Genomic DNA, 13185 nt, shown 5'->3' with positions numbered 1-13185 from the left:
CACCCTGCTGAGTTGTTTATTTACAAAGAACAGGAGAGATCTGCGGAGCCAGGTGTCCCTGACTCAAGTCAGGCTAGGTGGGGACCCATAGCAACCCCCTAGCAGCCACCAATCAGCATGAGACAGGGAAAATACCTGGGATGCCAGATGACCCTCTCAGTAGTTTATGGTGGTTGACAAAGTGTTAGGAAACCACGTCATTCAGCATGTACACCCCTCGTGGCTAATCATGTGCTAATCATGTTTTAGAGTTGTTTTATGATTTTCCCGCGGTGTGTGATGATTTGCTAAGAGATGTTGTGATGTATGTGAAGTCCCTGCCTTCCCAGAAGAGTGTATAAAACTGCTGCAAACCTGGGCCTCCGGGCCTCTCAGGGTCACCAGTTGCTGTGTGTGCTCAGAGGATTGAGCTAGCTCGCAAAAAAACACCTCTTTGCTGCTTACATCAATCTGGGTCTCTGGTGGTCTTTTGGGGGTCCCAAATTCGAGCATAACACTTCCAATATGCAGGCTGCTTGGACACTTGTCCTTATTTCTGCCAATGATAAGGTCCTCCACTGTGAATCCACTGCTCAGTCTCATTGTTGTTTCACCTAGATCTTGTCATTTTTAATAACCGTGTTTTCATCTCAGACCAACATCTCCTCTGTTTCTAGTTTGTTGCCTGTAGAGCTGGGTCTTGACCTTTAATATCTGTTTTGCTAGTACTCTAGAGTTCAGCAGCTCCTTTTCTACATGAGCTTAATCCCCTCATGACCAAATCCAGTTTCACAGTTTCTCCTCAAGGCAAGTCAGGAATCCACCACAGGAGGGGAGGGTGGATCAGAGCAAGTCAATGGAATTGTCTAGGACCCAGGAGCTTGAAATTCATTTTGGAGTGGTGGATTTAATTCCAGGCCAGCTGCAAGGCCAAAACAAACAAACAATAAAGGATGAAAAAGAAAGAAAGAAAGAAAAAGAAAATGCTGGAAAACGAGATGGCAAAGAAAAGAGAAGCTTTGAAACTGGAAGTATTCCTACCTATCTCAGAAAGAAAGAAGGCTTTCTAGACACTTGTTTTTATGAAAGCAAATTACTGAAAGTTTAAGACATTATTCCAGGGTTTGAATTATTCGAATCCATTAAGAAAATAAGGCTTAAATGAAAGTGCTTCTAATTGTTTACAAACAAGTCGTATTTTCCCCCTTACTCTTAACAAACCAACTATTTAAGGATAATCCTCCTCTGTGGTTTTAGTCCTTAGATTCCCAGTATATCATATTAAAAGCAAACACACTGAAGACAATAGCTCCATGAAGCTAGCCAGCCACACTGGACCAGGGGCTTAGTCTTCTAGACATTTAAAAATTCTTTCACTGAAACATTTGGAAACTTTTGTCCCAGTTTCATCCCTTCCACTATCATAATCATAAAACAAAACCCAACTTTTTCTTACCATCAGGGGCAGATAAAAATCAAGCCTTACATTGTAGCTCACCTTGCACCTTCACAGCTATTCACTCCTGTAGTCTTGAATGTGGATTTTTTTCCTGTGAATTTTGAAATGTTATGACGAAAGATATCATTTTCTACTCTGGAAAAAGCTCTTGGCCAATCCTGGCACTCCAGGAGTTTGAATTCAGGTGCGTGCGCGTTCCTCCAACCAAGAGAATACTGAAGCACTCATATCTGAAAGAAGATCAAAGTGAAATGCAGATTATTCTTAAATGTCACTTATTAGAATGCAGTGTTATAGAGAAACATACACTTTCTTGTTTCTAAAAAGGCAGGGAAAAATACTAAGTCACCACCGACATCAGAAATCCTTCACCTGTTCTCATTGCTCATGAGGAGTACCTTTATCTCTATGGCAGTTTACATGATTTAGGAAATTATGATAAACAGCCTAGAGAACGTACCTGGTATAAAGGCCTGGTTTTACCACATAATTTAATGCCATGCTTGAGCAAATGTTTATCTGCCTAGATAAACCTGTCTGTAAACAGTTGTGAGATTAAGAAAGATAAATACTGTACAATTCTTTCAACAGTGCCTGAAATAAAAATATGACTCAATTGATGGAATTGATTATCACCATCTTTATGATCCTAATTTTTATGATAATTTGTATAATCAACTTTTGTAAGAATATGTAAAAGCTTACAAAATGTTTATAGGCTATTAACTGGAAAAATCAAAATATACTATGTTTAATGCATATTTTAAGTATGGTGTACTTAAAATATGTTAGTAGGTAGGAAAGGACTACAGAGCTATTCATGACAGTAAAAAATTATTGCTTTATTACGAACTTTTTCTGATAACAATAGTTTTAAAAATTTTAAATTTTAGAAATCTCTTAAGTTTCTCCTTGTTTTGAAGCTAATCTTTTTTCTTTGCCCAACTATATTTTTATTTGTGTGGTCAGTGAAAACGTGCATTGAAAATTTCCTTAGAAGACCTTAGTTTTCTGCCACTGCGCTGATCCTCTATTGACCATCCTGAAAGATATTTCAGTCTCCTGGCAAGTACTCCCAAGTTACTGTATCCTAGGGCAAGGAGTTCTAATTGTTCAAAAATATCTCCTTATGCTGAGCTTAAATCTGTCTCCCAGTTATGGGCATTGATTGATTCCACTTCTGCCTTTTGAAGCTGTACTAGTAATTCTAACATGTTTTGAGGAAAATACCCCTTTGCTCTTGTAATAGGGGATTTAAAATAATTTAATCAAAACAGCATATTTGAGGAGGTATGTATCTCTTATTCATAACTTCAATTATGGGGAAATAATAAAACATTTGCATAAAATTCTGTGACTACTATTAAATTCATTTTAGGATTCTAAATTTTATTTGATTCATAATACTAATTATATAAAACGATTATTTTAGTAACTTCCATTGGTTAATACATTTTTTATTTTGAAATTTAGATTCTAAGCTAACTTAGATATGCAGTTGAAATATTTTCAAAGCATTTCCTGTTATTAATTATGTATGATGTTCATGCTAAGGTTTGTGTTACAAGCTTCCAATTTATAAAAAAAAATATGTGGCTTTTGATTATCTCCATTTTTGGATCTGTAAAAAATATGTTTGAATTATTTTATCTTTGCTTTTGAGAGGAGAAACACTTTTTGGTACACTAACCTTGCAAATGTCAGCCCAGCAGGAGAATTTTTGGAGAGCACTGAATAATAGAAAACACTGCTTACTAATCATAGTTATCTTGCTGGTAAGGTTTTCTTTTGCAAATACTACTGTACACAGTCCTAAGGATTACTAAATTGCCAAAAATGGTCATAAATGGAATTGAAAGGCTTCTCCACAATTTTGGGGTTTATCATTAAGCTGAGTTTTATTTTAGAGTATATTAAAAGCATATGACTCTCTGAACTTAAATACCTGTAAATATAGTTTTTAGCAGTTTAATGTATTTGTCATTTTAGAAAGAAGGAATTTTATTTAACTGCCCAATTACAGTTTTTAAACTTTAAATAGTTGGAAAGTACATAAAATGTTACACCTATAGCATAGTGATTTTACTTCTTACAAACATTCTAGATACTTAACTCATATTTAGAGATTTAGGATTTATTTTTCTTTCTGAAAGTTCAAAGATGAAACAGTGTGGAGAAAATAGAGTTCTAAAACTTTATTCTGTAACAGTTCATATTTTAAGGTAAAAATGGTGTAACATTAGAGGTGACAAAATGAAAGGTCATTACTATCAATCTTATGCTAGAATCATCAGGTGGGAAGTATTTATTTCCTCTAGGCATTTTTTCCCCCAGTCTACTCCTCTAATTACAAGTTGAAAAAAGATTGAACAATTTAACTAAGAAAGAGAATTTTATGTGTTTTCAAAAAGCAACCAATGCTTTATTCCGTAGACTATTAGATGCAAACATTACTTATTAAAATGCAATTTGTAGTAACCTAGGCATTTCCATAAGTGCATTTAGTCCTGCAGATGAGAAATGTTATGACCATTTTCAGATGAAAAATTAAGGCTCAAGGATTGCACAGTTTGCTCAAAGTTGTTTAATGCATTTTATCTGTAGTTGTACAGGTTAGTCTTAACTCTATAATTGTGGCATTTTCTGGTATACCATGTTGCTACCACAAGAAGATACCAGATAACCAAATTAGCATGGAGCAGACCCTTTGAAAATTGCATAATCTCTCTTACATTCTCCTAAACAAATATCATATGACATAATATTTTGTGTATTATGCTGACATAAAATACTTTTTGCAAACAGAATTAAGATGGATTACTGCAATAATTCTGTGATTTGGTTGAGATGATTATATATTGATGCATAATTAATGGATGATGAAATGGGTGCAACAAAGCCTTGGAGTTATGGGTATAGGATAAAGAGTGTTGAAGCTCTAAGGGACTCTCAGTTTCCTCTGTCCTCCTTCCCTGTGTGGACATGGTTTATCAATTTGTGTATCCACCACACACCTTTAGAGACAGACCACACCAACCCTTCTCCTGGTCACTTTTGTGTCTCATTAGCTTCCTTTATTTTGGTAAGGATTTCTAGAGGACCTATAGGATATTCTCCTTGGAGGTTATTTAAAGGTCTTATAGGAAAAATTATTTAAAATGTATATTCATTACAGTTAATAGTTCAGCTTCCAATTTGTGTGACCACACAAACTTAAAAATTTCATCACGGTTTTCTTAAAGCAATACAAACTTAAAATAACTCAATACTGTTTTTTTTTATGTGTAATTTTTCAAGAAAGTGCTCAGGAATATTGTGGATTCAGAAGTTATAAAATTGTTTGTTCTCTTTTTCAATATAATTCTGAATATAGACATGTCTTTCACAATGTGCCGCTGACATGATGTTTGATGGTGAAGGACATTTATTTCAAATATCTGGGAGAATTGAAAAAAAAAGCTGGACAACACTTAAGAAGGAGTCCTTCTTTTACCTTCCTTCCTTTACCTTATGTGAACTGTGGAATGACAAATTATAAGTGACTTTAGGCATAATTGTTTAATGTTTCTTTCTTTCTCTAAGAACTATTTTTCTGAATGTACATTCTCAGCAGATACCCTGTCCTTGTCGACAAGGCTGACTAATTTACATTTTTACTTGGTTTGTTGATTCCCTAAAACACCTCCACATTCTAAATGTGAGTCTCAGTGTGCCCTGTCTCAGGGCCAGTGAACATTTGGATCTCATCCAGGAATAAATGGAACTTCATATATTCTGATGCACGAAGCCCACATTTTTATAACAAACATAAAGGCTGCTTTATTGAATTAAAATTACACCCAAACAACATCAGCTATTCATCATCGTTTCTTTACCCGTTCTTAGTATTTTTGAAGCAGAGGATTCTTTTGAGATTGAAAAATGGTGTCAGAGTTTACTTTTTTGAATGACAAGATACAAGAAATGCAGGTAAAAAGTCTAGCCTAAGACAGTGGTCAAACAACAGTCATGCTCATACATTTTTCTTGGTAGTGGGTCCTTTTTAACTATTGGAATGTGAATAGGAGGATCATATTTTACATGCAAATTTGAATCACATTTTAATCTTTATTTCTTTTTTTTTGAGATGGGGTCATGCTATGTTGCCCAGGATGGCCTTGTACTCTTGAGTCCAACTGATTCTCCTGCCTCAGCCTCTCAGTAGCTGAGACTATAGGTGTGGCATCACGATGCTCAGCTTAAACTATATTTTTTTGAGTTGTTTTGTTTTGTTTTGGTACTGGGATTGAACCCCAGGCGTTTTACCACTGAGCTATCCCCCAGCCCCTTTATTTTTTATTTTGAGACAGGGTCTAAGTTGCTTAGGTCCTCACTAAATTACTGAAACTGGCCTTGAACTTACACTCCTCTTTTCTCCTGAGTTGCTGATATTATAGGTGTATACCATACATACAATTTAAATTACACTTTAAATAGGATGTTACAATACAGAAATTCTATGTATATATCTAACTATCTATCATTAATCTATATAGAGAATTGAACAGGCATAGATAGAGTGTAATTTTTCCATTTTTATATATACATAAAGTAAAACTACTTACTACAGTTAAAGTGATCAAAAATAGAATAGTAGTTGGTAGTCTCACAGAAGAAAAAAGACAACTTAGTAGATGAGTGATCCATAATATTAATAAATAAAGTATGTCAAGATATATTAAAATGATACATATAAAAATCATATGATACCCAGGTGTGGTGCTAGACACCCATAATCCTAGTGACCAGGAAGGCTGAGGCAGGAATATTACAGGTTCAAGGACAACTTCAGCAGCATAGCAAGACCCTCAGCAACTTAACAAGAACCTCTCTCAAAATAAAATATAAAAAGTACTGGAGATTGAAGATCTACATCTTCAATTATAAAACTCCCCTGGGTACAATTCCCAGTATAAAAAAAAAAAATCATGATAGGTACATAACTGTTTTTATTTTCAGATAAGATAAAGGAAACTTAGATTTCCTGAATTGTTCAAAACTACATGATAGTAAGTAGATCTCAGACCCCACATTCCTCTCACATTTTGACCCTATGCACTTAACCATTAAAATATAAACTTGGTGGGGCTGGGGTTATAGCTCAGCAGTAGAGCACTTTCCTTGCACATGTGAGGCACTGGGTTCGATCCTCAGCACCACATAAAAATAAATAAAATAAATAAAGTAAAGATATTTAAAAAAAATAAACTTGGACAGTAGTGATTTATCTCCCCACCACTCTAATATGGCTTTGTTCCAGTTCGCAGGATAAATAAAAACTAGAAAGGATGAGTTAGAGCAATCTGTTCTACTTTGGGGCCATTCCCAGAATACCTTAACTGTTTCACACTTTTGAACTTAATTCAGAAATTCCACAAGTCCTAAGGCTTTGCCTCTTGGTGTCTATGAAACTACAGTTTTGCCAGACCACAAATTTTCCAGATACAAGCCCTTTGTTAGGAATGTATAATACTTCCCATTATAAATGCCATATATTAAATTTAAAATGAGCATAACTATGCAGTCTGGATAAAAGTATAGATACAGTGTTCAAGAATAAAAAAACATCAGGCACAATTATTCATTATAGTTAAGAATCATACTAAATGGAGTTAACCAGTTAATTAGAATGCTGGTCATTATATATTTTTGTTTTGTGTAGTTCCAATTTGAATACGTTTTCACTTTTTACTCATTAGGTTAGCAAATATTTAACTTCTACATATTCAATACATTATATTCACCATTATGATGAATTCTAACAAGTTTAAGAAAACACCCTAGCAAATATTAATGTCAAGAATTTTCCAAGTAAGTAGTCTTTTGAGTATCTTTTGGTAAAATGTAACAAAAATTATTTAAAAATTAGAAAATAAATTCTGAAAAAATCCTATGTCTTTATTTTAGTTATGCAAAACCCATCATTTTCACATAAACTTTTACTAGCTCTGCTGTAATTCAACATACATTTGGTCGGAATTTCAAATTGTGTGCCTCTTTCCATGAATGTTAATGTAAATATTGCTAAAATCTTATCAAAATGCACAACAGTAGAAAAAAGAAAATTTTCACTGGCTAAATTTTGGGTTTAATAGTGGAATGAAACAAATCAAGGAGCAGAAGTCAGATTGATTAGTGGTGAAAGCTTTCTGGATGTCACCATCCAGTGGAAGAGAGACAAGGAAGAAATCACAGTGTTTTTGTTTTTTGTAGTATAACCAACCGTACATTGGAAATGTTATTGGAGACTTGTTCTTCAAAGGTTCAATAAATGAACTGGGAGTAAAAGAAAGGGAAATGTTCCTTAAGTAGATATTAGGAATATATTTTTAGGGATGGAGGATGGAAGGTAGGAACTTGGTCTTGTTAATCAGATACCACTTTGCATTTGTCCCCATCTTTTCTAAAGATTTTTGTAATGAAGAGAAACTTACTGAAAGTTTTGCTCCTATATACTTGTCTTCACTATATTGATAATCCACTCCAATCCTATACATGGAAATCACAATTACACAACACCCCAGTACTCCCACTAAAAATAACCTCTGCTCATTACTGCAAGTCTCTGCTTTACTTCGGCTTCTATTCCATTCCTTTATAACTAAATGCTGGCCCCAAAACACCATCCCGTTCTTTGCCCATGCTAACCCTAAGAACACTTTCCTGCTTTTGATCTTCTAAACTCTACATCTAACACACTGCTTTAGGTCCCACTGCATTTGTTCCTGGAAACTCCATGTAGCCATCATTAGGAGGTGTTTTGGGATGCAAAATATTTTGCATCAAATCTCACCTCTGAATTTCAGCCACCCATTCCCTCCCCAACCTCAACAACACTCTACTTTACCTCTTCTATTGTATACGTCCCCCTCTAAAATTACCATATCCCCAAATCATTTTTCTTATCTAAATCACAGTATTCCTAAAAGGAAATGAACTGGTATGTAGGCGAAATTTAACGCTTTGAGGTAACTGAAAAGCAATGGGTTTTGAAAGCAGCAGGGAGTATTTGTTTTGATTTGAGAGGTGGTTGGGAAAGTTCTCCAGGGAGGAGTAAAGACTCCCAGGTATATTTGCATGTATGCATATGATATAGGGAAAATTAGCAGACACTATATTCACACATGAAGATAGACCATTACATTAGATCATGTTTGAAGGGGATAAACAATTAAACAAAATACGTGAATAAAGAATTCAAGACTCATATAAATAATTTGAATAATTTAATATTCTATTCTAGCTATTTTTTTCTTCATTTACTATTAAAGCATTTGTTATTTACCTGGAGAAGAGTCATTTACATCTAATCCAAACAGCTTTTGCAAAGTATGTTGAAGCCAATTTTGGTATTCAACTCATTCCACTTTTTTTTTTTTTTTTTTTGAGAGAGAGAGAGAATTTTAATATTTATTTTTTTTTAGTTTTCGGCGGACACAACATCTTTGTATGTGGTGCTGAGTATCGAACCCAGGCCGCACGCATGCCAGGTGAGCGCACTGTCGCTTGAGTCACATCCCCAGCCCCCCATTCCACATTTAATGCACAAGGATTTTATCAAAAATCTAAAATTTTATTTGAACTATTTGTTAAAGTATATTTCTAGGGAAGTATATATTTCTGAGTCAGTATTTATTTTACTTTACTTATCCAATGTTATTATTTGGGGGTTTTTATCCCCCAAGATCATCCTTATAATTCTGTGAATAAGTGATTTTACTTTTGTCAATAAGTGAAAGAAAGCAGCAAGGTTGTCAGGATCTCATATCCAGTAAACCTTTCTAACAGAGAAAAAATAATATTAAGTATTGTGTTTTGGTAAGATCCAAAATATCAAAGGTGAAAAAGAGCTGAGTTATTTTCTGACTGATAACTCTTGTTGAGGCAGATGTAGAAAAGCTCGCCTTTGTAAAGTGGATGATTCATTTCTCCCTCAGATAATATTGCAAGTAAGAAAAATCACAATAATATTTTATGTAAAACTTAAAATGTGAAAGTGAAAATTGCCACATACAATAACTGATATGTATCATGACTTTTAAAAATGATTTTTATTTTATTATTATTTTTTACTGTTCTAGGATCAAACCCAAGGCTTTGTGCATGCTAGGCAAGTTCTCTACCACTGAGCAACACTTATGGACTTGAAAATTGTCTTAGAATTCAATCTATAAAATGGGAATGATATACCTATTTCAAGATAATTATATATCTTAAAAATCTAACAGTTGTGTATAAATGAATCCTGTTGATTTAAAATTGCTAAGTAATTCCTAATATTGCAACAATATATATTACATATTTGAGAAAAATATGACCTTTTATAAAATAGATCCATGTGTATTAGTCAGCTTTGAATTAATACAAGGAAATATGAAGAAAAGGATTTTCTTGTGGCTCTTGGTTCTGAAGGCTCAAGTCCAAAGACAGGGCAGTCCCCATCCATTTGTAATATACGCCTACCAGAATGAGTAGCATGAAAATACCATATGTTGGTGAGGATGTGGAGCAATCAGAACTCCCATACAACATTGATGGGAATACTAATTGGTTAGAATATGAATAGAAGGACTATTCATAATAATCCCAAACTGAGTCTCAGGAATCCAAATGTTCAACACTACTGTCTCAATGATCTCTGAATATCTTTTTCATAAGCAAAATTTGTTGAGAAAATTTGAGTGTTCCATTTGTGATGTTAGGGTACAGCAGAAATACCTGGGGAAATTTCAAGGGACTTTTCTACTGTAGACATTTCCAATAAATCTTTTTATTAGATACCCATTAACAAATATAGCAATTCAGACAGACTGAGGCTTTGCCCTGAGAAGGAAGAAATACGTTGCGATGATTAAGTGGATAAAGATATATATGCAAGAATTATTATCAAATAATTAAGCTGCTCCTTCTGGTCCTCAAATTGTGGCCTAAAAATAAATTGTTCATTTTTCAGTAAAAGCCCATTTAAAGCACAGCTAAATATCTTGACCTAAAGGGCTTATTAACATATCACCCCAAAAGTTGTTTATTTTAGAAGTTATTTTAAAAGCAAGAAAGGACAGAAAAGGAAGTTTCCAGTCTAAAGAAGCATTATATTTTCAGCACCATAATTATTGTCATTTTCAGTGCTGTAAAGCTTTAATCCAGGGGAAACTCATCAGTGGAATATGACTCAGTTTGATCTGAAAGTCCTTGAGAGGAGGAGAACTTTCTGCAGATGGTTGCTCATCTGCATCTCGTAATTACAGTATATGTTCACACTCTAATAAACCTAAAAATATATAAAGACCAATATAGTCAATCTTCTGAATAAGCAATACTAATGAACATCTGGAAATTGCTACATGACTTAAAATTGAGCAGATAATTTCCAAATCAATCAATGAAGTAGTGGCTATTGAATTCTTAGTGTAAGTACACAAATACCACCTAGGCATTTAAAAATCCCTAGGCTTATTAAAAATGTTTATCTGTATGAATTATAATATTCTATAATTTTAAATAAATTTGTATGAAAATGTACTTCTTGGAGATGGATAACTGCATGATTTGGTGAGTGACTCAAAAATACTGATAACATGCTTCTAGGAAAAGCAGATTCAGTGGTGGGAAGATTAATTCTGTTCATATATTTCATGTAGCTGTGACTGAGCCACAGTCAGAAGCATTCCAAGGAAAAACAACTCAGACAGGGCCCATTAAGACTAACCTCAAATCCAAGGAAACTCATAACCTATTGCCCTTCTAGTCAGGTAACACTCAACATTTTTGTAGCCTACATGTAAAATGTATTGTGAAATTTATTCACTGGGAAACATAACATTCTTTAAAGGAATTGTTTTCCAAATTTGTTCTTTTAGCTTTGTGTTCTGGCTCCTGGCCTCCTGACCCTGTTTCAACCAGAGTAGTTGTGTTTTTATTTGTTTTGTAATTTCAAATGTCATTAGTACCTTATTTTAATAGGACCTTCTGCTACCATAGGAAAAGATTTGAAACTGACTTTTTAAAGGATATTTCTATTTTAATGAAGAAAAAGCAGTGCTTGACATTTGCTGATGAATCTTTCAATGTGAAATTTCAGGAAAATAATACAAGAGGCCTAAAGAGTAGATATAATTTGAAAGGGGTGTTTTCTAGTACTTTTGTAAATTTTTCATTGGAGGCCAATGAAATATAGGAAATATTGAGATGACTCTTTTGTAAAGAAAAGGCAGTATGTAGGTTCATCAAATAATAAAAATAAAATATAAAATTATATGATTCAGGATTTCTTCTTCTAGATATGTACTCAAATGCAATGAAATCAGTATCTTTAAGAGATATCTACATTCCCATGTTTATTACAGCATTTTTCACAGTAAACAAAGATATGAAAACAACTGAAGTGTCCTTTAATAAAAGAAGAGATAAATAAATTGTGTTACATATAGACAATGGCATACTATTTAGTCTTAAAAACAATGAAGCCACATGGATGAACCTAGAGAACATTAGACCTAGTTAAATAAGTTAGGTATGGAAATAAAATATGATATGATTTTATATATGTGTGGAGTCTAAAAAATTGTAACTTCTGTGGGTAATTTATGAAATAGTAAATAAAACAGAAAATAATGATGGTTGCCAGGGATCGGGAGAAGTAGGTCAAAGGGTGCAAATTTACAGTTATGTAAGAATAATAAGTCCACACAGCTCATGAATAGTATAAGGGCTACAGTTAATAATATTGTATTGAATATTGAAATTTTGCTTAATGAGTATGTTTTAGTTGTTCTTGTCACCACCCTCCACACATAAATGTAACTCTAGAAAGTGACTGATATATTAAATTGCTCATTTGTATTAATAATTTCACTATTAATATGCATACCAAAACATTGTTGCACATTTTAAATTCATATGTTACAATAAAAAGTAAAATAGCAATAATAATAATTTCAGACGTTGCTATGGCTTTTACATGTCTGGGTTCCAAAAGTTGAAATACTACAAATCCCCAAGGTTTTAGATTAAAATAAAAAGAAGAAGAAGAAAAAAAATGGGAAGAAATAGAAGAAGCCAAAGTTCTACCTTTTCTTTATGGTCATTAAGTTAAACACTTAATAGGCATAATTTAATCTAGATAGCAATTTGTTAAGTCCTTATAATATTAGCAGCTATTATTTCCTTCCCAACTTGATATGGAAACCTAGATCCTTCAAAACCTATGACCAATATCATCTTTATTCCAATGTCATTTCTTTTTCTTTTCTTATTCCCAGAAGATACTTCAATAGCATTAAAGATGCAATACTTATGAAATATAGGAAATATGGAGATGACTCTTTTGTAAATAAAAGGCAATATGTAGATTCATCAAATAATAAAAATAAAATATAAAATTACCATATAATTCAGGATTGTATCCGTAGACTAGCCCTACTCTGTGTCATGTTCAAATTTTCCCTTGGAATATAAACTCAAATAAATGCCATATATTGTAGTCAACTCAAAACTGAAGAACCTTTCACTAGGTGTTACTTTGAATATACAAATATGATGAAGAAAAATCTTTTCAAGCAACATGTCGGACGAGGTTCATGTTTCTTTTCAGGCAGTTTTGCTAGCTTCTTATTTTTTTTTGGCAGAATGAATTTTTAATTAAATTATTTATTTATCTAATTTGTTATACATGATGGCAGAATGCAATTCATTTCATATTACACGAA

This window comes from Marmota monax, unplaced genomic scaffold (assembly GCF_021218885.2).
Source record: "Marmota monax isolate L192 unplaced genomic scaffold, Marmota_monax_Labrador192_F-V1.1 WCK01_AAM20220418_F8-fsc00048, whole genome shotgun sequence".
Classification (NCBI taxonomy): domain Eukaryota; kingdom Metazoa; phylum Chordata; class Mammalia; order Rodentia; family Sciuridae; genus Marmota; species Marmota monax.
Note: the sequence above shows the minus strand (reverse complement) of the source record.